The 20,069-nt window shown below is 46.1% G+C and overlaps 1 long non-coding RNA gene across 7 annotated transcripts in view; it reads right to left on the bottom strand.

Annotated features, from left to right (window-relative positions):
• Window positions 1-6,020: 6,020 nt before the first annotated feature.
• Window positions 6,021-20,069, bottom strand: part of LOC120400351 — a 66,496-nt gene continuing 52,447 nt past the window's right edge. Inside the window, exons 1-9 of one of the 7 annotated variants that reach the window (XR_005595760.1) lie at window positions 19,855-19,891; window positions 15,461-15,541; window positions 13,396-13,587; window positions 12,721-12,903; window positions 9,514-9,580; window positions 9,024-9,112; window positions 8,201-8,317; window positions 7,089-7,159; window positions 6,021-6,258 (exon numbers count right to left, since the gene is read on the bottom strand). This is a non-coding gene — a long non-coding RNA (uncharacterized LOC120400351). Of the gene's footprint in view, window positions 6,259-7,088; window positions 7,160-7,573; window positions 7,683-8,200; window positions 8,318-9,023; window positions 9,113-9,513; window positions 9,581-12,696; window positions 12,904-13,395; window positions 13,588-15,460; window positions 15,542-19,854; window positions 19,892-20,069 lie in introns of those variants that run through there. The other 6 variants (XR_005595758.1, XR_005595762.1, XR_005595761.1 and 3 more) reach the window with 6 other exon arrangements.

Below are 20,069 nucleotides of genomic sequence, written 5' to 3'. Positions count from 1 at the left end.
ATGAGTGACAGTTCAGCACCAAGACACTTCACAACAAGAGCTTGCTCTAAAGTAAAAAAGTATTTTAGGGTGCAGGGAGAAAGGAATAGCATCACTAAGTTTAAAGGTCACCATTTTTTAGTCAACCCAACTTGACTAAAAAATAAAATTCCCAAACTATAAAAACTTTCCATGTTTTACCAATTTAACTTAAAAAAATAACACACTCTGAAAACAACTTTGGTAAATCAGACCTCCGCCTTAAAGATTTGCAGTAAAACAAGTGTCTCATAGACTTTAAAGCCAAAAGGGACCATCATGATCATCTAGTCTGACCTCCAGTACATCACAGGTCACAAAATATCACCCATCCGCTCCTCCCATAAACCCATAACCTTTGGCTGAGTTACTGAATGAAGTCATGATTTAAAGACTTCTTGTTACAGAGCATCCATCATGTATTCTAGTTTGAATCAGCAGATGAACCAGGCCCCATGCTGCAGAGGAAGGAAAAAAAAACCCCAGGGGCTCTGCCAATCTGATACAGGGGAAAATTCCTTTCCAAGCCCAAATATAGTGATTGGTTAGGCCCTGAGCATGTGGACAAGACTTACCAGTTAGACCGGGGGTGGGCAAACTACGGCCCATGGGACCATCCTGTCCAATCCCTGCTCCCCCCCGCTGTCTCCCCTCCCCCGCAGCCACGTCCCTAGCGCTCCGGCCCGCTGCTCCTGTCGGGGAGCATTGCAGCAGCGTGACTGGCTGTGGCGAGCGGGGGGGCATGGGATTAGATAAGGGGCAGGGGGTCAGTCAGGGAACAGGGAGCAGGGGGAGTTGGATTGGGCAGAGACTCCAGGGAAAATGGGGGGCAGTTGGGGCAGGGGTGTGGATGTGGGTCAGGGCAGTCAGAGGACAGGGAGTGGTTGGATAGGGCGTGGGAGTCCCGGGGGGCTTGTCAGGGGCAGGAGTGTGGATAGGGGGCAGGGGAAAGGAAGTAGGGGGGTTAGATAGGGGATGGAGTCCTGGGGGGGCAGTTAGGGTGGGGAGGTCACTAGAGGGGGAAGTCGGGGGACAAGGAGCGGGGTGGGGGGGTGGATGGGTCGGGGATTCTGAGGGCAGTAGACAGGGGGCGGGATGTGGGAGGGAGTGGATGGGGCAGGGGCCATGCTATTTGGGGAGGCATAGCCTTCCCTACCTGGCCCTCCATACAATTTTGAACCCCAATGTGGCCCTTGGGCCAAAAAGTTTGCCCACCCCTGAGCTAGACACCTGGGAAAGAATTCTCTCTAGTAACTCATAGCCCTCCCCATCTAGTGCTGTTGGAGATATTTGCTAATAGCCGTTGCGGAGGGGCCATATGCCATTGTAGGCAATCGCATCATCCCATCTCCTCCATGAATTCAGCAAGCTCAGTCTTGAAACAAATTAGGATTTTTGTCCCCCACTACTCCCCTTGGGAAAGATGTTCCAAAACTTCACTCATCTGATGTAAAGCCCTATGTGGGACTATTTTTTTAAACCCACTCCCATCCTGCCCTGCAATATCTTCTCCCACCTACTCCTGCATTGTTTCTTTTATATTTATCCCACTCCCATTCGCAAACAAAGTAGATTCTGCAAATCCCACAAGAGGGACAGATTCCCCTGGGCTACCAAAAAAAACCCAACAACCACCACCCACCACAGTTGGTTAATATGTTATATACATAAATAGAATTCAGACACAATTTTTACCACCCAAAGAATAAAACAAATCTTGCTTTAACCATGTAAAAAAAACATTTTAACTCCTCTTATAACAGACATTAATCTCTTTCAGTCCCTACGGGATCCCAGTCCCACTGCAGGGCTCTACTATGATGGTTATAAACCTTCATCTAATTTCAAGCCTAAACTTATTGATGGCCAGTTTATACTCATTTGTTCTTGTGCCAATATTGCCCTTAACTTAAATAACAGCTCTTCTCCCAGGTGTTTATCCCTGTCATTTATTAATAGAGAGCAATCGGATCTCCCCTCGGCCTTCATTTGGTTCGGTTACACAAGCCAAGCTCCTTAAGTCTCTTCTTGTAAGGTAGCTTCTCCAGGCCTCTGGTCATCCTAGTAACTCTTCTCTGCACCTGTGCCACTTTGATTTCATCTTTCTTAAACATGGGAGACCAAAACCGCACACAGGATTCCAGATGTGGTCTCATCAGTGCCTTGTATAACAGTACTAACACTTCCCTAACTCTACTGGAAATACCTCTCCTGATGCAGCGCAGAATTGCATTAGCCTTTTTTACAGCTGCATCATATTGACAGCACAGAGTCACCACTGTCTTTCTCCTCTTCTCTTGGTTCCAACTGATACGTCCCCAATTTTGAACAAAAATTCTAGCTGTTAGTCCCTAAGTGCATGACCTTACACTTTCTACTATTACATTTCACCCCATGTCTATTACTCCAATTTGCAAAGTCATCCAGATTTTCTTGTATGACATTCCAGTCCCCTCTGTATTGGCAATACATCCCAATTTTGTGTCATCCACAAATTTTACTAGCTCATTCCCACTTTTTGTGCCAAGGTCATTAATGAAAATGTTAAATAAGATTGGTTCCAAGAATGATTCCTGAGGAACTCAACTAGTAACCTCCTCCAGCCTGACAGTTCACCTTTCAATATGACCAGTTGTAGTCTCCCTTTTACCCGGTTCCTTACCCACTTTTCGATTCTTGTATTAATCCCCATCTTCTCATATTTAACTATAAGAACCTAAGAACAGCCGTACTGGGTCAGACTAAAGGTCCATCTAGCCCAGTATCCTGTCTACCGACAGTGACCAATGCCAGGTGCCCCAGAGGGAGTGAACCTAACAGGTAGTGATCAAGTGCTCTCTCTCCTGCCATCCATCTCCACCCTCTGACAAACAGAGACTAGGGACACCATTCCTTACCCATCCTAGCTAATAGCCATTAATGGACTTAACCTCCATGAATTCATCCAGTTCTCTTTTAAACGCTGTTATAGTCCTAGCCTTCACAACCTCCACAGGTAAGGAGTTCCACAAGTTGACAGCACTGGGTGAAGAACTTCCTTTTATTTGTTTTAAACTTGCTGCCTATTAATTTCATTTGGTGACCCCTAGTTCTTGTATTATGGGAATAAGTAAATAATTTTTCCTTGTCTACTTTCTCAACATCACTCATGATTTTATATACCTCTATCATATCCTCCCTTAGTCTCCTCGTTTCCAAGCTGAAAAGTCCTAGCCTCTTTAATCTCTCCTCATATGGGACTGTATCAGGGTGGACCCCTGCTCTGGCCCTGAAGGGGTTAAAAACAGCCCTGGGAAGGGGCCAAGGCTCAAGAAAACAGCCTTTAGGCTGTGCTGATTGGGGAAGTGGCTGCAGCTGGGGGCCACGCCCCAAACTGAGCAACAGGGCCTTATAAGAAGGCCAGGGAAGCCAGAAGCCAAGACAGTCTCTCTCTGCCTTCAGAGAGAGAAGGGCCTGGCTGCAGGGAGCTAGAGATTGGATACCTGAGTGAAGCAGGGCTGGGGAAAGGCTGAGGAGCTGGGGAGCTCCAGCCTGGAAAGCCCCGGGCTGCGGCCTAGCAGAGGGCTAACAGGTACTAGGGGTTGCAGAGGGCAGCCCAGAGGTAGGCCAAGGCAGCAGGTCCAAACCCAACCTTGCCAGTGATGAGTAGGCTGATACTGCAGTCTGCCCCAGGACGTGGGGCTAGACAATGACTGACAGTAGCCATCTACTGAGGCAAGGTGGGGATAGAGGGTGGGGGTTCCCTGAGGAGGGGAGACCCAGAGAGAAAGGGGTTACTGCTAGGGGGCAGCACCCCATGTAAAAGGGCACTGGGTCCAGGGAGGGACATGGGGGGCCAAAGGACAGGCGGATCACCAGCCTGCAGAGGGCGCTCCAGCGCTGGAATAGAGCTAATTCCCGGAGTCACCAGCAGGAGGCGCCGCGGGGGTGAGTGCGGCCCGTTCACAGGACCCATTCCAAACCCCTAATCCTTTAGGACTATTAACATGCTATTTATATGCACACACTTGCATTGTTTACTAATTATATATCTCCTCTATAAATACTCTGCAAGTGTAGTTCTAACATGCAATGTTTTCCCTATTTTCTTGTGTTCCTTTAAATCAGTATAAAAAGGTATTTTTCTGTAGAGCGTCCTCACATCTTGAACAATCTTAGGCATTGCTAATATGCTTCTCAGACTACATTTTAGTTCAGCATTAAAAAAGTATCAGGAAAACAGGACTCTTTCCTTAAATCTTACATACCCTCAACTCTGCATTCAGACACTCAGAATATTTGCAGTTCACTTTCAAATTCCCCACACAGGTAACTATAAAAATGATTCATTCTTAATCCTAACAGTTTGAAAGTGTTGGCTAAACCCTTTTAGGAAATACCAGGAACACATGCGCATGCGTGTTGGAAAAGTCAATCATTTTGTTATAGGATATTTGATTTTTTTACTGCTACAAGAAACCCGCTGGGACAGTAATGAGCACCTGCATGTGTTATCAAGTAGCCCCATAACGCATGTGATTACAAGTAACTACACTAGTAATTATATAAGAATAATCCACATCAAGTACACTTCAAGGTCCCCTGAGGGAAGATAACAACAATACAATATGTAAAATTATTAATGTATTTTGAATGGCTGCAACACCACTTTCAACTGTTGTGGGGAAGGCCTACTTCTAAATGTAGATTCAAACAAGTCTCTTGCCCAGCTCTCTGGAAGCTGGACATGCCCCGAGAATGGAGGGAGTGTCATTTTCCACAGGGATAGGATCTTCTCTCGAGTACCGGCTGGAGGTTAACCTACAGGGTTAGAGAGTTCACATTTGAAAAGAATCATGCAATACAGGTCAGAAGAAAGGCAGACCTAGGAAATTAATACACTAGACCTGAACTCGGGGGCATGGGTTAGAGGATGAAAAGGCAGCCCCAAATGAAAAAGCTCGGCTCGTGTCTCGGTGCACAGCTGTGATATAGTTACTGTTCAGCTACTAGAAAACTAGAATGTGGTTCTAACTGACCGGGATCACCAGACCAACGTGCAAATACCCTTCGAGTGTAGTGGGCATGGAACACACTATGAGGCTAGTGATGTGCCCCTGGACAAAAAAAAATCGGTGTGTGTGGCTAAGTTTGGGAAGGACACCTGATTTAATAACTGCTCCTTCAAGCTGCTCTCAATCCTCGGGATGACATGATTTGTGATGGGGGGGGGCTATCACATTTTCCTTTCAGTCAGAGCTCCCCTTGCCAGTCGGAATTTTTCCTATTATATTATCACAACCTTCTGTCTCCAAACCCAAAACTGGGAGCACCTCAAGCTACACCAAGCCTCATGCTGTAGACTAGGAAACTGCTCCTCTTTCTGCCTGGCTTCGACACTTGCAGACAGACACACGCATCCTAGCACCATGAAGGGCAGACCTGCCCCCCCCCCAGTTGTCCTGCTACACTCCCCCTGCAGCCCACTGAATGCAGCTAGCAAAGGAGAACAGGATGGCTGCGAGGCGTGCTAAACTGATCCACCCAGTGGATGCTCCAGCCAGAACGAGCCCTGGCCCCTTTCCTCTACCCCTCTCCCCAGCAGCCAGCTCGCAAAGATGCCCTGGGTTTAAAGCGCTTGCAAAAGGCATCCTTGCAGAGCGGGGTTTGGCTGGAGAAATGGTCCGGGTGGGAGCCCGGAGCCCAGCCTCACCCTCCTGGACAGGGGGAGCTACACCCACCTTAGACAAAGGAGAAGTGATAGAAACAAAAGCCAGGCGGGTGTTTACTGGCACAATGGCGTGTCTGTCTGAATGCTGCATGCTCCCTTGCTTTCCCAATGCCTCCTCGCAGGAGGGACCCAGGGCTGCTCAGTCCCCCTCTTTGCCCCCTTCTTTCCTGCGCTTCTGTCCCGGATTTTGCAGGCTCGGGATGGGGTTCTGTGGTCCAAAACACTCACTATTCCCTCCCTTCTTGCTGCCTGTATAATTTGCCTTATACACAGGGACACAAATACAGAGAAGTGTTTTTCCAATTTTAAAAACTTTATTGTAATCCGGTATATAAATAAAAGGTTAGCTTTTTGTTCAAAGCCATTTTTAACAACAACTATTTACAGATAATGTCATTTTTCTGATAAAGAACTGAACTATGCACTTTTTTGCACTCGTATTCTTCTTCCTCATCAGTGAGGATTTCATGATTTGTTCCTTCTGGAATGCAGGGCATATGTACCCACCTCTTGCAAGAATCACACTGGACCTTTGATAAGTAACAATTGAGAAAATGAAATCAGAGAAGTTGTAATGTTACAAATACTTTCCATTCGCTCATGCTATTCCATCCATGTCAGCATTACCTAAGATATGCCTATCACAGGGATGGGCAAACTTTTTGGCCTGAAGGCCACATCGGGGTTCCGAAACTGTATGGAGGGCTGCGTTGGGGAGGCACAGCCTTCCCTAACAGCCTGGGCCCTGTCCCCATCTGCCCCTTTCCGCCCCCTGACTGCCCCCCTCAGAACTCTGACCCATCCAACCTCCCCTGCTCCTTGTCCTCTGATCACATCCTCCCAGGACTCCCCACACCAACCACCCTGCCGGGAACCCGACCTCTTATCTAACCCCCCAACCCCCTGCTCCCTTTCCCTGACTCCTATCCACATCCCCGCCCCCGACATGCCCGCCCACCCTGGGACTCCCACACCTATTCAACCACCCACTGCTGCTCCCTGTCTGCCCACCGGGACCCTCTGCCACTTATTCAACCCCCCCGCTCCACATCCCCTTTCCATACCACACAGAGCACCAGGACTGGCAGCAGCACTGAATGGCTGGAGCCAGCCATCCCACCGTGCAATCCCGCTGCCTAGAGTGCTGGCGGCACGGCGAGTTGAGGCTGCGGGAGAGGAGGGACAGAACAGGAGGGGCCTCCACGGCCAGGAGCTCAAGGGCCGGGCAGGACGGCCCGCAGTTTGCTCACCTCTGGCCTATCACCATGATGGAATGTTTACTGTTGTGGAATTTTTACAAGAATCCTGATTCTTAAGCAGCTTATGGCATATGTTTCTGATACAATCCTATGTTTCTTACCATCGTGCAATCCTCACTTTCCTTTTCACAACTGACAAGGTTGCAGTATATGCAGTAGTCCTCCACGCTTTCTGAAAAAAAAAAATCAATATAGCGCAATGAAATGCTGATCATGTCACGACCAACACTCTAAATGCAAATCCCGAGTTAGTAATTACTGTCGCTATTTTAATCCAGTCACTGGTTGCAACATTTTTTTCCTTTTTTGTGAGTCTTATTTTTTCAAAGTTTTACTTTACTGCACCTGAATATAAAAATATCCAATTTTATTTAACTGGTCTATCAATAGCAACCATTCACCCCAATCTAATTTTTTGGTACTTGAAGATATTATTGATGAATAGCCACAATTACAGAACCAGACCCGTGAGTTACCCCACTTTAGGGGTATTAAGATAACGGTCTGTTCCGTAACATAATTCCACTTTTTCGGTTACCTTCACATGTGCCTAATGAGTCTATAGTACATGGGAGAAAGTTATTACCTGACTCTTTCACTAGAACAATTGCTACTTGTCTTCTAAACTCAGCATTATCAATTCAGTAGAAACATCACAAGAGGCTGTCTTTCTGCCGCAAATACGTTTCTGCAAACTAATAACACTTCTATTTAGAAAAAATATCACAATTCCCAGAGGTGAAAGTGGGCTGAGCCAGCATGCTGGTAAGAACTGGCCACCGGTTCCGGCCCGTACACGGACGACGTTACAGTGCTGCTGTGGCAGTGCTTTATGCTTTCAGGTCCCTGTCCCCGTTACCTCTCCTCACATCTGTGGCCCTGCCATAGGGTCTGACAGCGCTGCTGGATGATACCGGCAGGGCCACCAACAGTGGGGGAGGAAAAGGGGCAGTTGCATTGGGGGTCAGTGATTCAAAAGGGCCTGGGGCTCCTTCCCACCACAACAGCAGCTGTCAGGAAGGGCTGGCTGAGGGAATCTGGCCCCCCAGCCCACATCTTCCACCCAAGACCCATCCCTTCTGAGGGCCCAGAGCATACCCCACACGCCATGGCAAGGACGCTGGTGCAGTGGACACCAGTAATCTTCCACATTTACTTTCACCCCTGATAATTTCACATACATAAATGATAATGGCAATTTTGTATTCAAAACCTTTAAGATAAGTGGTCCGCAGTTGTGGCCATCACTTTTTGTTTATTATGCTGAAGAATTTTATTCTTCCAATCAGATGGGGAGTTGCTCGTTAATCGTTTGATGAAGTATCTGAAACTTTGAGAGAGTACATTAGTGGACTGTATAAATGAGCTTTTCTTTCCCTTTTTTTTTTTAAAAAACAGTTTCTGTACAGAGATAGAAATCCTTTCTATCGCTATTTACTTAATGATTGCCATGACTTATTGCGCATTAGATATCTATCTATCAGTGGTCCCCAACGCGGTGCCCGCGGGCACGGGGGCATCTAAATGCGCCCGCATTCTGGCTGGTGGTCGAGCATCTGCCAAAATGCCTCCAAATTTCGGTGGCGACGCCTCTGGATGACATCGCTTGTTGGCGGCAAGCAGCGTCATCAAGAGGCGTCGCCCGCCGAAATTCAGAGGCATTTTGGCGGATGCTCGAGCACCATCACGGTCCTTCATTTGGCACTCGCCAGACGAAAAGGTTGGGGACCACTGGTATATATATTAACATACTTACACACACACACACGCTTTCATATTACTGTCACACTCTTATACAATGTATCACCTGCTTTGCTGTGCCCCATGTTGATAACACCTTCACACTCATGCAACATGCTACCGTTTCGGGTCCACATTCTGTGAAGTAGTTACACAAATCCACTCAAAGTACATTAGTAAGCACATGCTGTTTCAATTTTTCTTTGTAGCTAACAGGAAGATTTTAGTCTCATTGTGTAAATATTTTCACATTAACAGTTCATATACACTGTAAAAGTAAGTATCTTAAAAATCACCTCCAATTCCTTAGACATGTTCTTTCATATCTCATCTCATCACACAAGGGGTCAATTGTTAATAATTCTTTTGTTTGCATCAATGCTGTCTGTAAGTTTAAATATACGTACAAGTTATATTGGCAAAGTGATAAATTCTGCTATTTTATAATGACTTCTCAAAAAAACAATCCATTAACATATTCTCATTTGTGATGTCTAACACACAGGAGAAAAGCATATTGTGAATTCATTGATCAAATCATTACAAACTGCATTCTTTCAAGTAACATTAACAACAGAATTTCACAGTATCATTTTATTTTTAAAAGCTCAGTTCTTGGAATGTCAAGAGTTATATTTACATTCCACTTTCCTTTGCATGCACTGAACTCACTGAAAACCCGCAATATGGGAAATGAGACCACTGCTACCCAGCTGTGTTACAAATCTCTTATATAATACCACATTTAGTGACCATAATCCTGAAGTACAATAGAAAACATCTTACCGCAAGAACCCAATGATCTGGTGTGTGATAAGGAAGCAAATAATATATCATATTGAAGAAATCCACTCTGTATTCATTTAAAAAAAAAAAAGAAAAAGAAAAGAAAACAATTATAGTTTCCAGTGAAGCAAACTATGAAATGTAGCTTATACGGTATTTCCCAATTTCATTACATGGCTTACTACTACAGTACTCATTCCACATCAAACATAGCATTGTATTTGCTGTTTCGCACTGTGTTTCACTGACTGAAAGAAAATGTGCTTTGCTCATGCTGTGTATGAAAGCTTGTTAGCATTTACTTTCATTTGTGCTGTTCTGCCTGAGAGAATGGCCCTAGAAACTACTGCTGAGATGGGTTGTACCTGCTGACAGTCAACCAAGTTATTAATGCATTAATCATTCTGGCACATAAAGAATAGAATGACAGGTTTCAGAGTGGTGTGCCAAGTTGACTGTAATTTAAGGCTTCCTGTGCCAGTAATACATTTTAACATTTGTAGAAGGTCTCTCTCTATGTCTATATTATATAAATAAACGATTGTATTTCAAGTAAATAATGTTTTTAAAATATTTAGGAAGCTGCATTTAAAATAAAATTAAAATGCAGCTCTTATCAATGTAGCGTGATCCTTGCCTGGGATCCTGGTCTGGGGTTCCAGCCACCAGCACTGCTCAGCCCACTGCCAGTCTGGAGTTCCATTCACTCAGCCTGCAGCGAGCTGAGCGGGGCCGGCAGGGGGCTGAGTGGCTCAGTCCACTGCCGGTCTGGGGTGCCGGCAGCACTCAGTCCGCTGCCAGTCTGGGGTTCCAGCTGCCAGCCCCGCTCAGCCTCCTGACGGCCTGGGGTCCTGCCCACCGCCCCGCTCAGCCCACTGCCAGCTGAGTGAGTGGAACCCCAGACAAGGATCCCAGGCCCTGCTCAGCCCGCTGCCGGTCTGGGCTTAGCGGCTCAGTCTGCTGCTGGTCTGAGGTCCTGGCCTCTGGTACCACTCAGTCCGCTGCCAGCCTGGGGTTCCATTCACCCAGACTGGCAGCACGCTGAGCGCGTCCGGGGGCTGGGACCCCAGACCGCAGCAGGCTGAGGCACTCAGCCCGCTGTCGGTCTGGGGTTCTGGCCGCCAGCTCCTGCCAGCAGGGATCCCAGCCGCTGCCACCACTCAACCCGCTACACCAGCCTGGGGTTCTGCTCACCCAGGCCGGGCGTGAGGCTGAGCGGGCCAGCGGCTGGGACCCCGACTGGCAAGGGGCCCGGCAACCAGAACCCCAGACCGAAACCAGGCTGAGACACTCAGACCCCTGCCAGCCTCGCTCAGCCTGCTGCCACTCTGGCGCCCAGCTGCCGGCTCCTGCCAGCCGGGTCTCAGCTGCTGGCCTGCTCAGCCTGCTGCCAGCCTGGAGTTCCTTGGGGTCCCCAGGCCAGCAGTAGGTGCTGAGTGGAGCCGGCAGTCAAGACCCGACTGGCAACGGAGCAGCAGCCGGAACCCCGGGTGGCAGTGGGTTGAGGCGCTCAGCCCGCCGCGTGTCATCAAAAATTGGCTCGCGTGTCACCTTTTGCATGCGTGCTGTAGGTTGCCGACCCGGTATAGAGAGCACAGCTGCTGCTGGCGTTCTGAAGCTGCCCGTGTTGCTAGCCTGGGTACTGCAATGATGCCTGCCAAAGTTATCACGGTCTGGTATGGGAAAGCATCCTACTACGGAAGAAGAAATAAGGCTTCCATCCCAAACCTTTGGCAGAGGATTAAAACTTTCACTGAGATACTCTTCAGTAGACAAAGCAGGCAGCTGCCAAACGACATTAGAAGGGAGCATTGCACAACTTTATATGAGCATGTTCCTAAATGATCAGCAATGTTAACCGGGATGACTTTAAGTGAGGAGTTACTGTACATGTTAAGGTAACACAAATCTTTAACTCAAGACTGGGCAAGAATTAGCATAAGGCCCCAAATCTTACTACAGTTCATTCTTCCATTTTGTCCTTTTCCAGATTTTCCTCTTGAGATCTGTGTCTCAGACATGAGCAAAAACAGCAGATGCATGATAGACTTACTCCCACAGGGCTACCGATGTGTAAGTTCTCAAAGGGCCTCTAGAAAGGCATTTGTGACAGGTGGGATCACAGAAACCCTCTGGGAGCTGCCACCTGATGTGCCCAGACTACTTCTACCCCTGCTTTCCCTGCCAACTCAGGACTCCAGCACCCTGTCTTGCTGAGCCAGACACTCCTGTCTGCTCCAACACAGACCCAGGGTCTGAATTACTTGCCCCAAAACTGCAGGTTTACCTGAAAGAGGCTAACAGAAGTGTTCCTGTCTTTAATACTCAGATGCCCAACTCCCAATGGGGTCTAAATCCAAATAAATCCATTTTACCCTGTATACAGCTTAAAATGCGCAAATCTATACCTAATCAAACTGAATACAGATAAGATCCCCACCAGTTCCACAATGCTCCTTTGACAGACTAATCTCCTTTTAGCCTGGGTCCAGCAATCACTCACACCCCCTGCAATCACTGTCCTTTGTTCCAATTTCTTTCAGGTATCCTGGGGTGGGGGTGGGGATGGAGAGACTCTCTCTTCAGCCAGCTGAAGACAAAATGGAGGGGTCTCCCAGGGGTTCTCCTATGCAAAGTCCAGCTCCAAGATGGAGTTTTGGAGTCACCTGGGCAAGTCACATGTCCATGCATGACTCAGTTTTTACAGGGAGCATCCACTGTTTACATAGTACCTTGAACTTCCTCAAGTAGACTTCTAATGAGGATTGGAGTATTCCAAGATCCATTGTCCTTTCAGTGTTTCTTGATTAGGTACTTAATTTCAACACTCCTTTCTCCAGGAACTGACCAAATGCTCTACTAAGGTTATTTAGAAATCAAGCCAGTACACAGCCAACATTCATAACTTTGAATACAAAAATGATACATGCATATAAATAGGTTTAATACATTCAGTAGATCATAACCTTTACGGTGATGTGTTACATGGCCTATGTAGCAGAAAACACATTTTAAGCATATTTCCATAAAGCCTTATGGGAGGTACTCAAAGCAAGCTGTTGAGAAATTTTCAGAAAACAAACAGTGTAAGAACCCCATTGCTTGTTTTTAATTAATGCAATCCCTGGTTCTTCGCCACATTTCACCCCATTCTTGACCATCGCTTTTTAATCATTCATTTACCTGAGCGACATCTTTTCCGCTCACCTTGGTACGCCATGATCGCTTTCCACCTCTAAGGAGGTGAACAATGAGAGGCCGTCACACTCATCGGGGTGCCTAACAAGGGTTTTGGGGTCGGATTCCAACGTCTCCATCAACGGTTGAGTCAAAGGGTCCTCCTTGGAACTGTCACTGAGGTAGCGCTTTCTCCACACAAGTCCAAAGGTGCTAGGGGTTAAAACAAAGTCTGAAGTTCTCATGGGGGTGGTAACGGAGTCCACGTTTCCTCTTAGTAGCCTTTCCACAATTTCTAAAACACGTGTCCTTGGTAAGAGATGGCCTCCTCTGCCCGGAGCTGGGACTTATGGGGTAATGGTGCTGCTCTCTGATTGGCAGAGGGCATTGGGAGGAGTTCTTAGAGGGGTCACACGACCCACTTCCTGACAGGTCACTCCGCCCTGGAACTCACCCTGACTGGTCAAATTTCCTCTCAGGGCAGTACTATCAGGGGAAAACCCAACCTCATTGGTACTGGGCACTGGGAGCAGTCCTTAGAGGGGTCACGTGACACACACCTTGCTTCCGGTCATCTGTACCCCAGAAGTAATACCCTGGGGCGGACTTCTGGAGACAGGTGGGAGGAGTGTAAGGGGTCAAGAGGCAGGGTTAGGGTTTGATTCATGGTACGGCCCATATACTACTAGGTTTACTGTATCATACGGTTTGTCTTGTTCATTTTGACCAGGTAGTTTGTGTGCTCAAGGAACATCTGCCTTTGGGGAGAATCTCAACACACACAGAGTTCTCAGCAACAGCTTTTGTGAGTTGATTATTTATGAAAAGAGGAGATCTTGAACTAGATTCCATGGGTTCAATAGCTGTTTCTGCTTGGCACTGTTGAGTATCATCTACCTGCAATACAAACAAAAAAATTCTCATGCTTTACTGGTATGGGAGAACCTTGCTAATTACCAGCAGGAAGTGCAAGACCCATTCCAAGCGACTGAATAATATGAATTAGCAGACACATGCGAAAAGCAAGAATCTTCAGTGTTTATAGTTTTCACTTTGAAATATAACAGCGCTATGCAGAATGCTTTACAGCAACTACCTACTCCTCACCACGTTCAAGTTTAGAATGGGCATTATCATCCATGCTTTACAAATCGCAAGTCACATAATTTAACAAGGTATAGGCAAAGCTAAGGAGTAGTACACAGTAATTCCTTGTCTGGTCTCTTCTTGCTCAATCACTAATCTGCAGAACTGTATTTTGAGATATGTAATTTAAGTTTAATTACTGATATTTCATAATGAATTTGTACATGTCCTATAGTTTATTCTGTAAATATGATAACACTTGAAAAAGTTGTTTAGTCCTGAAGTATTTACATTGGCCTGCAGAGGATATCCTGTCCAGACGTATTATGAAATATTCAGGAGAATGTCATGTCATTCTAAATGTTTAACGTAATCTTCACAATATGTTTGTTGTGATGGTCAACACTAGCTTTGTAAAACTGTTGAAAAATTTCACAATATTTATACCTTTAGGGTTCTCTCAAATTCCAGCCCCCACCGCTATTACAATCTTCCTTGTCTCCCCTGCACTCCCCACCAAATTCTGACATGATTTTAGCATCAGTTAGCTAAAATTTCAGTAGTTATAAATGTGTGCTTAACAACAATTGAAATCCCAAATGCCAAAACTTCTGATAGTCTAGGTAATTGGTCTCAATTCTCATCCCACTTACACTGATGTGGGTCCTGTGTGAGAGATGAGCATCAGGGCTTATCCTTCTAGCGCCAATACTTATCAAAATAAAAGCTGTTAAAATTTTGATGTCGAGTGGAAAAAGGGAAGACAGTCCTTACACTTCTGTCATTGTAATAGTAGCTTGAGAAATAGAAGGCTAAATCTAAAACTAAATGATTTTTACCACTGAAAGCAGAGAATGTGGAAGCATTCCTTGTTAGACCCAAGAGTTGTGGGGATAGTGTGCCACCTCTCTAATTGCTCCTTCACTCTAACAGTGTTTTTCTAGCAATGGGCAAAAGCTCAGATTGCAGACATGCAGTGACCAGTGTCTGGTTGAGGCTATCACAATACAAGCATTAAGACAAAGTTCAGTACCAGAACTTCTAAAGAAAGAAATCAATTTTCATTCCAGTGGCCTCAATAATAAAAAGCAAAGGAAAAAAAAATAGATCAAGTTTGCATAAGAACTGAGAAGACTTCAGGGTCTGGCCCTAAAAATGAAAACTCTGGGAACAGAATCTCTTTTTATAAACAATTTGTTCAAGTCTGATTGTTATTTAAAGAATGCTTTTGTGTGTTGTCCAAAAGTCAACAAAATTTATCTAGACTAATGTTCAAAACTACAACCTGATATTAGGATTCTGGATTTCAGAATTTTTGGCTGTTTTGCTTTTGTCATCAAATACTACAAAACAGCACAGATGGGAAGACATCACACAGACCAAAAACCAAAACCACGAGAAATTACATACATCTACAACAAAAGATATTAGCCCCCCATAGCCTTAATTGTATACTAGGGCTTTTTTTTTTTTTTTTTTTTTAAGCACATGGGGCTAAACTCAGCTCTGGCAAGCAGTTGAGCTAAATGGACTCATGCAATCTATACGAGGGCTGAATTTGGCCAATGATGTTAAAGTTTTTACAATGCTTCCAAGTCACACCTATGACAACACGATTATTTAGATAAGCGTGCGCGCACACACTCCCCCAATGTGGACAGTTCTCCCCTAAAGTAACAATTACCTTTTTTGACCACCTCTGGGAGTCCGTCTGGCTCATTGTCCTGGGTCAGTGAATGTACGTAGATGGCAACCTCATCAGCACCTGACCAAAGGAAAGAGCCATTACCTGTACAAATGACTAAGGAAACTCTGGAAAGATGTGTTTAGAATGCAATGATCTCATTCATTCATTCGTTAATTAAGTACATAAGACGTGTGCTTGTGCAACTACAGTCAAGTATAGCAGAGCTTCAGAAACTATACTGATTTATGAGGATCTGGCCCCTCATCTGAATCAAATGTAATAATGGATGTTTTGAAAACATGTGTTAGTCTGTTAGTCTATAAGGTGCCACAGGATTCTTTGTTGCTTGAAAACATGTGTTCTAAATAAATGCATTAAGGTTAGAAACAGGATCATGATTAAGGCTATGTTTTAGTCATGGGTATTTTTAGTAAAAGTCATGGACAGGTCACGGGCTATAAACAAAAGTCACGGCCTCGTGATCCCTCCATGACTTTTACTAAAAATACCTGGGACTAAATCTTACCGACTGGGAGAGGGACGCCCTGAAGACTGCTGGGGAGTGGAGAGAGAGAGCAGAGCAACGCTGGTGCTGGGGGGAAAGAGGTGGCTCAGGGCCCCACCACCACTAGTCCCAGACTGCTGCTGCAGGCCAGCGTCAGGGACCATGCCTGGGACTGCCAGAGCAACGGCCAGCGCGGCTGGCTCCTGAGCTTCCTCAGCTGCTGGGATCCTGGGATCAGCTGCACCAGCACTGCAAAATTCACAGAGGTCACAGAAACTGTGACTTCCATGAATGATTTGCAGCCTTACAGTCACATTCTAGTATAGCATTTCCTTCTTCAACTACCCCATGTGCATTGGGGGGGCAAAATAAATGGATGGTGGATATCTGGCAGCCTTATAAAACGCACTTCAGGATAATGTAAATATCAAGCACAGTGCTCCATCAGCTGGGCATGGAGTGAGTACTGTAACTCAGTGCCTGCTTGCCATAATACCGGCTCCACACTGTGCTACATGAGTGCTTTTTGATGTGTTTATTTCTGAAGCGAGAGCATAGAACTACAGTCCCTCATTCACAGTAAATGGAAGTAGAAAAAGACTGTAGGCTAGAAAATGCAGAGGGAATTGATAAGAAAAAATTCACCTAGATGGACAGGTTTAAAAACTTTTCCCCTCTGCTTGGCAGTAAACACCCAACCTATGCGTGTTACAAATAAAACTTCATATAGTCATCACCAGAATTTCTCTTTGCAGCGGCACGTGGAATTGTTCACACGCCTATCTAAATTATTAGCAAGAACAGTGCTGTCATATAAAGAATCACTTCATTAATAATTTAAATGGAAATTCTGCATACATCAGAACTGATATGCTCTCCCAAGTCGAGTGTGACATAATGAGGTAGAAGAAGCAGTTTAAAGACAATAGGGGCATGTCTGCCCTGGGAAGTTTCAGAAGATATTAATTAATGTGTTCATTAAAACGACGTTACAACATGCAGTGTAGACACTGCCCTGTTATGTTTAATATCACATCAGTCAGTTACGGTTAACCTTAGGGGCAGAGTGAAAAGACATGTTTAAACACGGTCTCATTTTGAAGTACAGACCCTGACAAGTAAGGTGTTGTCTCCTTTGCACCATAAGTGAAACTTTACCAGAACAATGAATGAAAGTTCCTGATTGAATTCTGCCTGGATACCAAAAATGTATCAGTCAGGCTAAAAAAGTGTTTTTAATTTATTAAGGGGGGGGGTGCACTCAGAGGCTTGCTATGTGAAAGGGGTCAACAGCACAACAGTTTGAGAATCACTGGGCTAAAGGATAATCTCTGCTGAACTACACTTTCCTTTTGATATCCAGGCTGTCAAACTGTAGGCAGCTCAGGTACAGATGAAATAAGGGCCCATGCTTCAGGAGATCTGTTTTTTCTGCTGGTATAGTGGAGATTCCTTAGCTATCAATCAATCATGTCCAAAAATTCCCAGGACTTCTGGCTAGTGACGAACTAGAAGGATGAGTTCAGCTCTTTCCTCTTCCCTTTATGCAAACTGTCTTGTAAAGCAGCGGATTCTTCTCGACATCTGACATTATTTCCATGGCCTCTGAGAGAAGTTCTGACCTCTGGTTACTCACTTATGTTGAAAGGGACATAAACATTCATACTTCAGAGCACAAGCCAACCTCTAACAGGAGATAGGAAGAAATGTCCCTTGTGGGTTAGTTATTCCATAACTGCCCTCTACAGGTTTCTTCAACCTTCCTCTGAAGCAACTGCTACTGGCCACCGTCAGATGACATACAGGAGACTCAATGGACCACTGGTTTGAACCCATCTGTCCATTCCTATGTTTTTGTTCCAACACTACTGAATTCCATAAAAGTAAACTAAAAGGAAGGGTACCCTGACATACTGAAAAACTGTAGAGCACAAGGTGTGCGGTTCAGAAAGCTGGACGCTCTTTTTTCTGAGTGACCCACCATAACCCTGGGGGCATCTTGTCTTCCAGGTATGCTCTTCACCAAGTAAGGTGTGTTCCTGTAGCAATCATACAAGGGCCAAAGTGAAAACTGGGTTGGCTTAAAGTATGTTCCTTGTACTTACCTGCCCCAAAAGAGACATTTGGACAGGATCTGAGAATGACGTGTCCACAAATGGAATTTCTGGAGACACATTGTGAAATCCCACTCAGAGGACAGTACCAATGCATGGCATCAGCAAACATGGTCACTGGGGAAGACTAGCTACGGAGTGACTGCTGCCAGGATACAATTGATGAGATGAAGTTTTGGGTCTTTGTAAATCTTTACCAGAGTGGTAAATTTAGAGTCAAAGCCATGCCTATTTTAACCTGGTTGAACAATGTCCTGCATTGGATTCAGAATATTCTGATTTTGAACTCCAGGGGGGTTGGAATCCTTTCTAGCAGCCGGCAAGTTGGGAATGGATCTGTTTCGCTGGTCAGGGCACAAACAGTGATGTTGTCTGTAAATGGACAGAGTTGTGTAACTTGAGACCTCAGCCTTGCTGTGATACTACCAGCCATTTAAACCTCTCAACACAGAGGGTAGGTCAAAACGAAGAGTCTTGTATAGGAATTGTAAACTCTTCACACACAAATGCTCATTTTGTCTTTGTGATGCTGAAGATTTAATTGTTTGGGAAGAAAAAGGTTTAGGTCTTCCATGTGAGCTTCTGCTTCATACTTTCCTCTGCTAGGCAAACATTCCCTTCATGAATACCTTTGGTGTTGGCAGTGACCAATGGATTACTATGCCGGCTTTGACAAGGAGGGTTCAGGCTTCTGTTGTCTCAGCTACTAATTTCACTGGTTTCCCAAATAGCCTTGCACTTGTGAAAGTGGATGCACGGGGTATGGATGATTTTTTTCACGTTCATGAGTGTAAACAGTTTCCTTATAGCCAGAGAGTAAGAATGCTTTGCTACAAATCATATCAAGACCGAGGAAAAATTGCCATGAAAGAATATCTTACACACCACTTCAAGGATTTGACAAGAATGTAACCCTGAGAACTCTCACGCTCAAATTGAGGATCATACCCTAGAGACGATGGCCCACTTGCTTGCCACCAACTAGATTTTCCTTACTAAGTAAAAGAAATGGTCACAGTTGGAGTTTTGAAATTTGCAGTAGTGTCCTCACTCTTTTAGTCAATGGAATCTTTTGGAAGGAACTCCTTCTGGAGGCATGGCCATGTCTCTCTCTGGTAGGACTACTGCTGCACTTAGGTTCCCCAAACTTACACATTTTCCTTATCTTTTTATATAACATTTTAGTTTAACATCTAGATTTAACCGGGAATGAATGGAATTCTTATGTGCCTCTGTTCTGGGCACACACTGTCTAAAGTGCTCTTTAATCCTTCAATGCTGTGCAAACCTAAGGAGAGGGGGAGTGTAGGATCCGCCGTTAGGGAGGGCTCTTCGTCCTCCGGGGCAGCTGGGTACCAGGCCACCTCACCACACAGGGGTGACACCACCGGCTCAGGACTCAGGCCCTCCAGCAAGGGCAGAGCAAGCAGTTCAGTCTATAAAGCCCAGGCCCTGGATCAGGGTGGGGCAACAAACACTGGTGCAGGGCTCAGGCCCTCAGGTAGGGCTGAGCAAGCAGTTCAGTCTATAAAGCCCAGGGTCAGGGTGTCGGGGCGAGGGGGAGACTGCCACCCGTGAGTGGGGTGGCAGGGGGGACGCAGGCCCACCCACTCCTCTGCGTCCCAGCCCGGGGCCCTAACAGTGGTAGGCAGGCTGCTGCTGTGTCAGTGGGGATCCTGGCCGCAACACACTGACATTGGCTCTGGGTCTGCTGCAGTCAGACTAGGGTCTGCTGCCCCCGGGCCACTTCCAAACTCCCCCTCGGGGCCTACCTGGATCCTGGGGTCATCCTCCACCGGGTCCAGGTGCCTGGGTTCGCCTCGGACGGGCTGGGTGGCAGGTCCGGCAACTCCTCCGGAACGGCGGTCCAGGGGAGCTCCGGCAGCTCCTCGGGGTAGCGAGCACGGGGGAGGGTAGAAGCCTCCTGGCGCCAAGCTCCCGGAAGGACGTCCGCTCGCTCTGGTCGCTGACCTCCCACTGAGCTCGG

Source organism: Mauremys reevesii, linkage group 3 (genome assembly GCF_016161935.1).
Source record: "Mauremys reevesii isolate NIE-2019 linkage group 3, ASM1616193v1, whole genome shotgun sequence".
Lineage (NCBI taxonomy): Eukaryota > Metazoa > Chordata > Testudines > Geoemydidae > Mauremys > Mauremys reevesii.
Note: the sequence above shows the minus strand (reverse complement) of the source record. Positions and strands in the feature narration are given on the sequence as shown.